At 38.7% G+C, this 12,138-nt stretch overlaps 1 protein-coding gene and 1 long non-coding RNA gene across 4 annotated transcripts in view; one reads left to right on the top strand and one right to left on the bottom strand.

The window, feature by feature from the left end:
- The window catches only part of LOC111095320, a 28,165-nt gene extending 19,070 nt beyond the window's left edge, over nt 1-9,095 (top strand). For both annotated transcript variants that reach the window (XR_005357397.1, XR_005357398.1), the window contains 2 exons: nt 6,299-6,395; nt 8,083-9,095. This is a non-coding gene — a long non-coding RNA (uncharacterized LOC111095320). The remainder of the gene's footprint in view (nt 1-6,298; nt 6,396-8,082) is intronic.
- Nucleotides 1-12,138, bottom strand: part of KCNIP4 (potassium voltage-gated channel interacting protein 4) — a 1,126,248-nt gene that overhangs the window by 987,589 nt on the left and 126,521 nt on the right. The window lies entirely within an intron of this gene.

Below are 12,138 nucleotides of genomic sequence, written 5' to 3'. Positions count from 1 at the left end.
CCCATTACCCCATCCATTTAATTTTACAATAAAATGTATCCCAAATGATCTACATCCCTCCACCTCTACTTTCTCTGCTGCAATCCATGCTTTCCTCATTTCTGACCTGAATAAGCTTCCTACACAGTTTCCCCACTTCCACTGTGAATCCTCACCAATATCTTCTCCACCCAACATCCAAAAATCTTTGCACAATGTACCATGATATGGTAACATCATTATCCTCCTTAGACCTTCAATGGCCCCCTTCTGCTTTTTGGGAAAAAAAAATATATACATATATATGAAAATATCCAACATCCAGAACCTCTAACAACCCACCTCAGCCCCCATAATTCCTTCTTGCCCTCTATTCCTCCTGGTCGTCTCTCTGGTCTTCCAGGACACCACATTTTCTCCAGTCTCATGTCCTTTCCCTTGGCCCTTCACACCGTTCCCTTATTAACTCTTTTCACCTCTCAGCTCAAGAGACATTTCTGCAGTGAAGCTTCCAGACTCTTGCTGCACATATTCACAGCTTAATTCCTTTCCACAAAGCACGGATTTCACAGGTAGTTATCCACTAACTAGTAAATTATGTCATTAACGTCTGTCTCTCTGACAAGAATGAAAGCTCAATCTGAGCTGAGACAACATCTGTTTTACCTCCAGTGTTAATGTAGATAGCCTCCAGCCAAAGACCATCAGGGACAGATCAGTAGTTGAGTAAGGTAGAGCTTATTATCTCACCACAACAAGGAAGGTGGCAACAAGGTGGAGGTATGGGGGTGGGCATCCCACAGACGGTGCCGAGGGAGGCTTGTTATAGGGTATGTGCTTTCACAGAAGGGTCCAGAAAATATAATTTTACTTTGGATTGGGTGCTGTTAGAAAGTAAGGCCATTCTATGAATGGATATGTTCACTGTTTAGTAAAAACTAAAGGCAAGAGTGGTAAATTAGGAGGCAAGAATGGTAACATGAAGCTAAAGCTTTCATTGGTGAAGAAGCCACAGCACTCATGTTAGCTGGGAGGGAAGCAAGGTTGATCTGTGGTTTGGGCTCTGTTTTGTCTGTGTTCAGACGTGATTATGGACTGGTCATGCTTTTATCTTCCTCTATAATGATCATATAGGACCTTGTGTCATGTACATATTCTGTGCAATTGCATATATTCAATGGGTGAACACCATGGGTTTGCAGTTAGAGCCAGGGCAGCTCAGCTGACTGCCACGGGGGGGGGGGGGGGGGGGGCTGTTTTGCTGTTTTTTGTTTTTGTTTCTAATTCTCACTAACAACTAATCCTGGGACTTGGATGTTGAATTCATTTAACAAACAATTGGTGAGTGACCCCTGGGTGGCTCAGTGGCTGAGCATCTGTCCTTGGTTCAGAGCGTGATCCTGGATCCCAGGATCAAGTCCCACATAGGATTCTCTGCAGGGAGCCTGCTTCCCTCTCCCTCTGCCTATGTCTCTGACTCTGTCTCTCATAAATAAATACATACATACATACATACATAAACAAACCTTGAAAAAATAATGGTGAAAAAGTAAATGAATAAATTTAGCCCCTCTAAATGTCAACAGAAATGTTATTGAAGAATAATATTTCAGAATCCAAAAACAGAAGAGAGGATTATTTTAGTCTGCAGCCACTTTAAAAATCTATAATTTTAAAGACTTTTAAAATGTTTTTCTACGCTTATAACACCATATATAACACCCAGTTATAAGAAATAAAACTAAATTACAGAATTTTCTGATGAAAAATACTTTTTCTCTCAGCACACTAGCACTTACTTCCTAAACATACAACCATTCTTGCCCATTCTAACCCTATCCCATGCAGAAATAAACAATATGTTGAAATCTGAAATGTAGAAAGCCAAGAAAAGATTTAGAATTTTTACTTGAAAATAGAGGAATGAATACAACTTAATGGAGAAGGTTAAAGGACAAATTAAAAATATTCTTTCACTGGCTTAAGTGGTAGAGATTAAAATCTCACTTTGAGAATGTTCCCTACCCTAGCACAGTGGGCTGAAGAAGGGAGGATACAGCATTTTGAACTTATACTAATTAATGGTTGTACTACTCTATAAATCTATTAGGAATCATTTGAATAATACACTTATGATGGGTGAATTTCATAGTATTAAATTACACCTCAGTAAAGCTCTAAAAAACATAAGTTGATGGAATCATATCTAAATTTGTGGTTCACCCAGCCTGGGTTCAAGATTTTTTACCCTTTGTCCTGTCATCTTACTAGTTAAAAAGCTTCATCTATGACATCTTTACACTATCTGCCACCACAAAGTCCCCCCCTGTAAAGAGGATTCTTTTGCGGTATATGGGAAGCAGAACATTTTCTCCTTCTAGCCACACTGATCCTAAGCCCTCACCATTTAGGAAGCACATCCCAGTTAGGAAGAACACCAACAGTGTACACTTGGTGTCTTGAGGGACATGGGCTTGATCCCAACTCTAGCATTTACTAGCTGAGCTAATGGCTCACCTCTAACATTTACCCATAAAATAATGGTGATATCACCACCTCCTGGGACATCATGAACTTATGTTCAATACACAGAAAAAAGCACTATGCAAAGTGTGCCATGGGTTAAGTATTCTATAACTAGTGGTAGCAGTATTAAGAATTAAGCACTATTTAACGAATATCTTAAGAATGTAGGTTATGAATGAAGCTGCTTTCCTTCCAGGAGATTCTCCTTTCTTGATAAATACATCACACTATACCTTGGTTGTCTTGATATATAGAATGAGAGACAAATGACAGATTTGTCCAAGAAAAGAACATTTCAGAAGAGACTTTTCCCCTGCTTTTATTATGCTTAAATGTCACCAAAACATTATACTTTTGACCTCTTCCAAATGAAACTGCAACGGGTGAATATTTTCTAGGTAGGGACACACAGAATTTGGGGTGCTAAAACAAAATACGTGTGTCACATTGTGAAACATCACGGAGTGTCAAGTAGAGCTTTTTCAACCTTATAACCTTCATTTACTACTCCCCGAAAAAAAAAATTGTGTCCTTCTGGTTTACCAGCTGGAATTTGGAATTAACTGAAGCTTTCAATAGTAATATGCAGTTATTTTTATTAATGCCACTTACATGCTCAGAAATCTAGAAAACTGAAACAACAGTAGTTAAAAACTGTCCCCAGGGCCAGCAGCAAAGCAACTCCTTTTGCATCAACTACTTTTATATAGAAGGATCTTCTATAGTACATGTAAATGATGAAGATGACTGGTTCTGTTTATTTTAGTCATATTCATTTAGTAACTATGCGCTGACTACCTGTCATATTTCAGGGTCTACTTAGCATTGGGACACATCTATAAATAAACGCATAGTTTAAAAGTACAGTGGTACTTTTTCTCATGAAGTTCATGACCTAATGGGTTAGACAGACACTTAACAAATAACTATTTTTTTAAAAAATCAGAATTGGGGGTGGGGGGCACCTGGCTGGCTCAGTTGGTAGAGCATGCAGGACTCCTGATCTCAGGGTCATAAGTCCAAGCCCCACATTGGGCATGGAGCCTACTAAAAAAAATTAATAAATTAAAAAAAATAGTGATCCTGGGTGGTGTAGTCAGTCAATCGCCAACTCTTGGTTTCAGCTCAGGTCATGATCTCAGGGTCATGGAGTGGAGCCCTGTGACAGGCTCCATGCTCAGCACAGAGTCTGCTTGAGATTCTCTCTCCTTCTCCCTCTGCCACCACTCCCACTTGTGGTCTCTCTCTCTTGCTCTCTCAAAATAAATAGATAAATCTTTTTAAAAAGTAAAACTAATAAAATTTTAAAAAGTAAAATAAAAATCAAAATTGGAATCTGAAGGGGGGAAATGAAAAATATCAAATTTACAGGCTAAAGTATTTTTCTACAAAGAGGAATAGAAATCTACAGACATTTATTTTATTTTTATTTTTTTTTAATTTTTATTTATTTATGATAGTCACAGAGAGAGAGAGAGAGGCAGAGACACAGGTAGAGAGAAACAAGCTCCATGCAGGGAGCCCGACGTGGGACTCGATCCCGGGTCTCCAGGATCGCGCCCTGGGCCAAAGGCAGGCGCCAAACCGCTGCGCCACCCAGGGATCCCTAAGCAGTTTTTAAATGTCTGTAGATTTTTGGGATCCCTGGGTGGCGCAGCGGTTTGGCGCCTGCCTTTGGCCCAGGGCGCGATCCTGGAGACCCGGGATCGAGTCCCACGTCGGGCTCCCTGCATGGAGCTTGTTTCTCTCTACCTGTGTCTCTGCCTCTCTGTCTCTCTGTGTGTGACTATCATGAATAAATAAATAAAATCTTTAAAAAAATAAAAATAAAAACTGCTTATCCTAAAACTGATAACCTACACATCTCCATGAAACTTAAGACTTACTTTACAGCTATATTGGTATGTGGCTCTGGTACATGAGTCCACGAGAAGGATAACAGGTCATCAATTCTAAGGCAGCTTGTCACACAATAAATCACATTAAGATCACCTATATAATTAATACAAGTTGGTTACAAATCAATTCAGCAACAACTTATTCTTTCAAATTCTAGAAATATATGGGAGGTTTCCAGAAAATGTTAATAAACCATGGCTCCAAGTTGAACATGAAACTATGTGTCATGTCATTATCATATTTGCACAAAGCTTCCTCTATTGGCCAACTGGGGTTAAAATTCTCTGTTATTCAGTGGTCCACTTAATGGGCCAAAATTGCTGACCTCACTATTCCTCATTACACATACAACTAATTACATCTATGAGCTGCTCACTGAAATGAAAATTGGCTGCTGGGTCACCCTCAATTAAGGGAAAATATAGCAAATTGGAGCCTTGCCTTGATATTACTTCTATAAGTTATTTGCATGTAGAACTTTGCATAAAATTTAGGAATAAACCTGGCAGGATAAAGTATTACATTGTTCTGAAAGCTAGCTTTAGATTTAATATGACTGTCCAAAATGTTTTTGTAAGATAAAAAATTATAGTCAAGTCCACTCACAGGCATATATTCAATCACAATGAAAAAAAAATCCACTTACTATGTATATTTTGGTATATTTATATATATCATGGAGTAGAAGGTTTGATAATCAATGGTTTTGGGGTGTGAGGTCCAGTTCTGATGTTGTCACACCCAACATGCAACAGGACTTGTCTTCATTGCTTATCTTCCCTAGGTTGTAGATAGTTAACATGTGAAATGGATGCTGAGTCAAATGATCTGAAAGGTCTATTTTAAGGAAAATATTGACATTCTAGAATGCCCTCTAGATTTTATTCTCTTTCATAAACATGATTCTATTATCTCCAAGTCTGTAATTTTGTGGATAGCTCTCTGGACTGACCTTCACTCCACCCTAGAAGAACAGAAGAGTCACAAAAGCCCTGCTTGGAGCTTCTCAAGGGGAAAGCTGGCCTGAAAAGAAACTCTAAGACAGAGAATTCCTGACTTACCCACCTGGTCTTCACAGCTCAAACATTTCAAGAAATATGTTTCTTCGATGGAGCAATAAAGTCCAGAATAAATGCCTCTGGATAAAAAAGCTTGGGTTTACCTAACACATTTTTAATTTAGGGCTCTGACCATCCTGAGCTTCCTGGGCATGCCTGGGCATTCATTTAATATATCTCAGGATATAAGAAACTCATGGTACTATTTTGCATCTCCATAAGAGGTTTACAGTGTCTATACTATTTAAATCACAGGAAGTTTCCAATCCTTTCATTTTATAGACTAAAGATCACTACACTGATGATCCTACCTTAATGATCTGCACCTTCAGTCATGAGTTTAATTTGTAGAACGCTTTTTTTTTTTTTTTTTTTTTTGGTAGACCACTTCGGATGGGTCAAACACTGTGTTAGGCTTTTGCAATTAGAAAAGGAAATAATTTATGGGACCCAGACCCTGCCTGTTTGGAGCTGGCATCCCAGAGAGAAGTGAGACATTAGTCAAGGAATCTTATGGACCATGTAACTGCCTACTATGCTTAGAACTTGTGCCGTTGGGTTAAGGCAACTTAGATGGGTGCAACCTTTAACGATTCAATGGGAAGCACTCCAGAGCCTCCATTTAGACAGCTCGCTGTGAGGACTGGGACTAGACAGAGACACCATGAAGGGTACCCTGAGGGGATCAGCCCAATGGAGACTGGAGCATAGATAGGCAAAGACTTCAGGGAAAGGAGGATGAAGACAAGAGAAATAAAAATAATAAAACTACCATTGACTTAACCCCAAATGTGTACCACATATCTTATGCACATGATCTCTTGTCATCCTGTAAGGTACATAAAACACAGACTCCTCGATTTCATAAATGACGAAGTGACACATGGAAAGACTAACTTGCACATGACGACAAGCTGCTAAGTCTCATAGCAGGTAGGACTCCCAGGAGTGCACACTCCCTAAATATTTATCCATTCTTTCCCCCACATCCCTCCACCTGTTGTTCCCCCAAACATTATACCAATCAGAGAATTCTCGCTGACACTTAAGAGTTTTGAGAAGAAAAACAGGACTGCTATTAAAGACGGTTGGCCAACTGAATTCTCGAAAGAGAGATAACAAACTCCATTATACTTCAAATGTCAAGTGACAGGAAAGCCTTGAGTAAGATTCTGAGGAAAATAAATCCAGAGAGCTGTGATCAGAACAAAACAGTGCAGGGCAACAAAGGGTTTGCCATCATCCAATACCAACCTTTGAGTTGAACATTAACATAGCCTTTATCTTCCCAGTATATTCCCTTCTCACTCTGCTCTTAGAGGATAGGGCAGGGTAGGGGAATAGGGAGGAGGAAGTACTCGTACCCTTGGTATTAAGCAGAGAAAGATATTTATGACATGCTTAACCTGAGCCCTGTGGCCCAAAAACATGGGGAGAAAGGTAACATGGAATGTGAGAGTTGGAAATTCCTTAATAAATAGCAACAAATTTCACATTTATAATAGTTTAAAAACTGAAGCTCTGACGTGCCATTTCACCCTACGAAGATAAGCTGCTTGAGTTACCAAAGTTAGAGAAAGGTGGTGAAAAGTCAAACCCAGCATCTGATTATTACATGAATCCTCCACCTACTGTTCATCATGGCGGTACAGGGTCCTTTAAGAGAAGGGTGTGAGTGAAATGGTGAAGTAATATGTTAGACTAATTAAACCCCAGTTCACCTCTTAAAGAAAACTTCCAAACAGATTAAGGAGATAGATCATAAAACACTATCCAGGTGTTTTCAACAAAACCTGTCCTCTTATAATCTTGCTTTACAATTGGGGTAAGTACACCTGTAGCAAAACTCGGGGGAAGCGGGTAGGATTCACTGGGCCTTTCACTTACGTGGGGATGGGAGCTACTAGTGCTTGCCCACTAAATTTCCAAATAGAAAAGCTATAGAAAGAAGAGATTAAAATAGCTGTAGGGACAGGTCTGAGTGGATTTTTTTTTCCTTTTTCTTCCTCTAAGGACTGAATAAATGTAGTATGCATGGTTTGACCCAGAAAAGGAGTGTGTGACATGGCCAGATAAGGATACAAAAGCATGAAGCTTGGAGGAATTTTAAATAGGCACATTCAAGGGTGTTTCCAAGAAAGCTGCAAAATGTGTCTCAGGCAACACCAGCAAGGCCTCCAGGGGAGCTCTTGTCAGAGTTGCTAGTGAGACAAAATGGCAATTATTAGTGGAGACTGTCCAGAAATTTCTTATATCCAGAAATACTGTTAGCCTTTGATAGGAGTTATACCTATTTTTCAGTTAAGCAATCATCAGGAAATAAAGTAGGCCAAAATACTTGAAAGCAATGATATGTCAGATAAATGCATGTTATCTGGCTCAATAAAATAAATACCCTGAGGTATCCCATATACCAGACAAATTGGTATATTCATAATACCATAATCCAGGCCTCTTGATAGCTGTGCTTAGCATAGATGCTATGCAGCTGTACATATATAAAATAATTTTTATTCCTTATTTTTCTCAGAAAGAAATGCATTCATTTCTAGAAAAAAAAGAGTCTTCTTTATTTTATACTCATCCTTTTTTTTTTTTTTTTCTTATTTTTCCCCCTCAGGATGAGGACTGTCAACTGATCACAGCCTTCTGAGATTCTCAAGAATAAGCATCGTATCAATGATAAATATTGCTTTTTTATAATACTCTCCAGAACAAGTATAATGGTAAGAATCAAGCACAGATATCTAAAGTGACATCCCAGATGCTGTAGAAGATGCAAAGAAATAAACACAAGGCATCTGTACTTAAGGGATCCACATCCTAGCTCAGAAAATAAGACAAACAATGAAAAATAATGCTGTAAGACAACACCCTGAGCTATCAGCTGTCAAAGTGTTGGGATCATTATTAAAGATCAGAATCCATATGGGTTGTTGAAGTATAAACCTTGTACTTGGTCACACCGGAAACTGTAGTGAAATTAATCTCGGTCCATAAATCTAAACTACAAAAAAAAAAAAAAAAAGTCAATTTCTTTATTTTCTTAAATGAATACAAATCCAGCTCCGTGCTAAAATCATATGATAGAAAATAAACCACCAGATCATACAAAAATCATACAAAGATCTCAGGCTCTTACATTGTGCTGAAGAATTGAGTATCCCCTCTTCGGCAAGGCCTTTGGTCCAAATCATTGGTTCATTCATTGTCTGAGCCAACATAAGCCCCATCAAACTGGAAATCCACAGGATGCTGTGCCTCGGTCCAGCCTCCCCAGGTGCCACAAGAGGCAACCTCCTCCGATGTTTTACCACCTCTCCAGATGCTACCATCATCTGCAAAGGTTCCTGATACTTGCAGAATCCTAAAACATCTGAATTATTCTAAATCTGGAAGGCAAAAAAACTCCTCTCGCTTCTCTCTCTTCCCTTTTAGAGTTAACTCACATCACCTCCACAACAAATGTGTTTACAGAAGGAAGCAAGAGTTCTCAGCTTCAAGTAGATTTATTTTCTGCCTTGAAAAAAAAAATCCCCAAAGTGAGAACATCACTACCTGGTTAAAACGGGAAAGGATACACTCACTGTAAGAAGAACAGTGTTAAAAACACAAATTAAAAATTACCACAGATTTCCTACTACAAAATAAATATCAACAGAGAATGTTACTTAATAATTTTTACAAGACCTGGATAAATATTGGGCTAAGATAGAATCACTTCTCTCTCAATAGGAAATTGTTATTGTCTGTTTTAGATCAAGGTGTTACAACAAAATACCATAAACTGGATGGCTTACGTAAGTGATAGTTGTTTCTCACATTCTGAACCTTGGGAAGTCTAACATCAGGATGCTGGCAGATTTCAATGAGAACTCTCTTCTTGGTAGGCAGATGACCATATTCTCCTTGTGACCTTTGTGGCAAAGAGCAGAAAGAGGAAGCAAGCTCTCTTTAAGATTCCTCTTATTGGGATGCTAATCACATCACGAAGGTTCCACCCTCATGTCCTAATCATCTCACAAAGAGCCCATTTCCAAATACCATCACTTGGGGGGCTAGGGCTTCAACATACAAATTTTGAAGGGACGCCAACATTCAGTCCCTAGCATCATTCTAGAGAAAACTTTCAAGAAACCTGCCCAATGGTCACAAACCTTGAAACTTAATACAATTCAAGGATACATATCCAGTTATCACTGGGGCAAGCCGTAAACAAACATGAGTACAGAGGAGAGAAACAGGCAGACTAATGAAAATATATTATTTTTGTTGCATATGAAAACCCTTTAAAATAAGAGCTACATTTTGAAAATGTCAAAAATATCATTATAGCATATACTTTCCCCATCAAATGCAGTAAAGTATAATTAAAGGAAGGAAGTGCCCCCTTCAGACCCTTGTCATTTATCCTTCACTTGATGAGCAATTATTGGAGACAGAAATACTCCCTGAAACAATTTCATAAATCACTTTTGCTTGTTTCTATATAAAGATAGAATCATTCATGTCCTAGATCTGAGCCACCATTGAATTAAAAATAATATGAAAAAATAATTCTCAAAATGTATTCAGTGCTTCTCATATGCCAGACATAGCGCTATGTGCTTTATATACATCATGTCAAGTAATAGCCAGATAAACTCTTCTATGTCCATATTCCTGTTATCTTTTTACAGGTGGGGACAGTGAGGCTCAGAGAAGATAAGCCAAGTCCTTAAGGCTGCATTAGGAATCATGGGTGTATAACTCACATCCTTCTAATCTAATCTTTTCCAGTCTAAGACTCTATGAAATACCATGAGGCCTTAATTAAAGGTTGACTGAACAATCAGAGAAAGTCAATAATCATATGGTTTCACTCATACGTGGAATATAAGAACCAGTGCAGAGGATCATGTGGAAAGAGAGGGAAAACTGAATGGAAAGTCATCAGAGAGGGAGACAACCATGAGAAACACACTGAGGGCACTGGAGGGGAGGTGTGGGGGGGGGGGGCAGGGTAACTGGGTGATGAGCATTAAGGAGGGCACGTGATGTGATGCACACTGGGTATTACACGCAACTGATAAATTACTGAACACTACATCTGAAAATAATGATGTACTACTATATGTTGGCTGATTGAATTTATTTTTTTAAAAGATTTTATTTATTTATTCATGATAGACAGAGAGAGAGAGAGAGAGGCAGAGACACAGGCAGAGGGAGAAGCAGGCTCCACACAGGGACCCCGATGTGGGACTCGATCCAGGGTCTCCAGGATCAGGCCTTGGGCTGAAGGTGGCGCTAAACCACTGGGCCACTGGGGCAGCCCCTGGCTGATTGAATTTTTTTTAAAAAAAGAAAAAAAGGTTGACTAAAGTTAAAAGTTTAGTAAAATTGGATATGTTCTACAGGTATCAGAGTAAGTAAATGAGCTCCCCCCCCCCAAAGCAAAAGAATAAAGAGGGGACTTTTCAGGCTCACACACCTCTAAAGAGAAAAGGAAACTGAAGCCCCATTTACTCAAACCTCAAACACCCTATCACTACCTTCAAACCAAGAACACATGTAATGTCTCCTCTAGGCATATGGTGTCCTGAATGACTGTCTCAGTATTCTCTCCCACAGGATATAATGTCCTGCTCCAACAGAGACAATTAAAATAGATGTGAAACTTGTTGCCATAAGATGAGAAGGGAGTCGTGATTCTAACAAAGGTTGCTTGGTGTCAACTTTGGCCAAGTCACATGCCCTTTCTTGAATCCATTTTTCACCAACTTTTTAGAGTTTTGGGGATCAAAAATGTAAGCAAAAGTACTAGGCAAACTATAAAATATTATACAAAATTTACCTGTCATTAAGTTATTTAATCATTCATAAGAAATTCTATGATCATAGTGCACAGTGGGTTAAGAATATGGACTCTAGAACCATTTGCTGGTTGAATCTCGTCTCAACCACTAACTGACTATATGATATTGGGCAGGTTGTACAAAATCTCCCTCTTATCTAACTTTTCTAAGGATTAAAAATGCTCATGTAAAATGAGGATAATAATGTAAAATGGGGAAAGCAGTAAGGATTTCCGTGAGGAATAAACACGCTAATAGATGTAAAAGCTTTTATAACGGTCTAACAGGCTATCATTGCCAATGAAACCATCGGCACCACTGTCACCAGAATCATCATCAGAATCATGATCACTAATGATCTAATAGTTTTCTAAGGGATGGAATCCTCAGAGATTTCAAGTAAGATAAAATGAAAAAAAGTGGTTTCCTACACACTCATCAGATGCACACAAATGGGTGTGCAACAAACTCTTTTGTCCCAGCAGATCTCAATAATGACAACTGGGTTACATTCATTTCCTCTCAGAGCATAGCACAGAGGAACCAGGGTGGGTGTTCAGAGCCAGGGAAAGGCATGGATATTTAAAAAAAAAAAAAAAAAAGGAGAAAATACCCTGACCACTAGCCACTAGCTGTAACACACATAGCATAATTATTTTCTGTGGATATGTAGACAGAAATCTGCAAGTGTGCATTGAGACAAAAAAACTGCCATGTTTTACCATTTGATAAAAGCTGAATGTGACACCTCTCATAAAAAGTACTGCCTGTGAAAATATTAAAGTACTTTTTAAATGAAAAATAAGAGTTCATGAAGTCTCTTATTCAGATCTCTCCAA

This window comes from Canis lupus, chromosome 3 (genome assembly GCF_011100685.1).
Source record: "Canis lupus familiaris isolate Mischka breed German Shepherd chromosome 3, alternate assembly UU_Cfam_GSD_1.0, whole genome shotgun sequence".
In the NCBI taxonomy this organism is placed as follows: domain Eukaryota; kingdom Metazoa; phylum Chordata; class Mammalia; order Carnivora; family Canidae; genus Canis; species Canis lupus.
This window is presented reverse-complemented; position numbering and strand designations above follow the sequence as displayed.